The following is a 1,280-nucleotide window of genomic DNA, read 5'->3' as shown; positions in this document are numbered from 1 at the left end:
CTACAGAAAATATGGGAGCTGGGAGGAAGGAGCTGACCGATTAAGTTTAGTGAGTGAGTACACAAAGGAGTTGTTTGGATCAGGCCTCAGGAAGAAGACACTGAGATTGATCATTCTCAGTGAGAAAGATGTTTCTTCAGGAGCATTATATCAGGTCAGAGCAATATCAGGGAAAGATTCAGAACACTGGACAGATGTGGGGAGCTCTGGACATGACAGTCTCTGCCTCAAGTGTGAAAGGGGAGGTGTGTGCCTTAAGTAGAACTGTTATCCCTTCCCTGCCTATTGGCAAAAATCAAATGCAGTATCTGTGCTTATCAGTTGAAGCATCTGAGTGTTCTCTGTCTGTGTACTGAGCATTAAATGAATGTTTGGAATTAGGAGGTAGATTGGGAGCTTGTCCTGTCCACTCCATGCCTCAGCCTGGAACTGTATTACTTCCAGGAATGGTGCGTTCCTTTTGAGTTAATGATAGGTTGTTTTCTCTTGTTCCCCTTGTCTCCTACAGAGCGCTCCAATTCACTCTTCATGAGGCTCCAGGCTGCATCTCCATCGTCTGCACTGCAAGGATAGAGTTTCCTGTAAGTGGAATAGACAAAGTAGCTGAGCTTGAGCCGTCTTGCCAGAACCGCATCCAAGAGAGCGTTGGACGAGAGGACCATCTGGTTAGGGGGAGACCTGGACTGAGAGAGAGAAGAAGAGACTGAGCCTGCGCCGTACCCCATGTCTAGAGACTGTGTACCAGAACATGTGAGCCAGGGAGAGTCAACAGGGGCAGCCATCGAGGGGGAAGAAAATTTGCTGGTGTTAGAGAGGCAGCAGCAAGCTCGGTGGCAGCACCCACTGCCTCCCGTCCAAAGGAGTCAAGTAAGGAGATCCTGCCTCTCATTCCATACTCCAAACCTAGGGTGGTCCTGTCTGGGAAAGTGGGAGAAGACAGGTGTGCGAGAGTAGACACATCTCCCACTCCCACTAGACTAACTGCGAAATTCTGTGTTGTTTTGTTTTTGAGATTGAAGTTTAAAAATGAATAGGTCTGAGCATTGGCAATGGGGCTGGGAAGTTATGGAACTGGATGGAGACATCATTAAGCTAAGGGAGCCCACTGCCCAGAGTAAAGCAGGATTCTACCAGAGGAGTCTGGGAGCAGTTAAAGGGTTTCATGTTTACACCCCATTGAATTGCTGTGTCTCACTAATCATAGGGTTCCTTCATTTCCCCCGACAATGCAACCACAAAAAACAAAAGCAAAAAACTTCGGTTCAGGTTTTTAGCCATAC

General features: G+C 47.6%; 1 non-coding gene across 1 annotated transcript; it reads left to right on the top strand.

The window, feature by feature from the left end:
• Positions 1–269: 269 nt before the first annotated feature.
• LOC123285397 (U2 spliceosomal RNA) lies at positions 270–460 on the top strand. The gene has a single exon (XR_006527145.1). It is a non-coding gene; the product is annotated as a U2 spliceosomal RNA (small nuclear RNA).
• Positions 461–1,280: the final 820 nt, after the last annotated feature.

This window comes from Equus asinus, chromosome 4, assembly GCF_041296235.1.
Source record: "Equus asinus isolate D_3611 breed Donkey chromosome 4, EquAss-T2T_v2, whole genome shotgun sequence".
NCBI lineage: Eukaryota > Metazoa > Chordata > Mammalia > Perissodactyla > Equidae > Equus > Equus asinus.
This window is presented reverse-complemented; position numbering and strand designations above follow the sequence as displayed.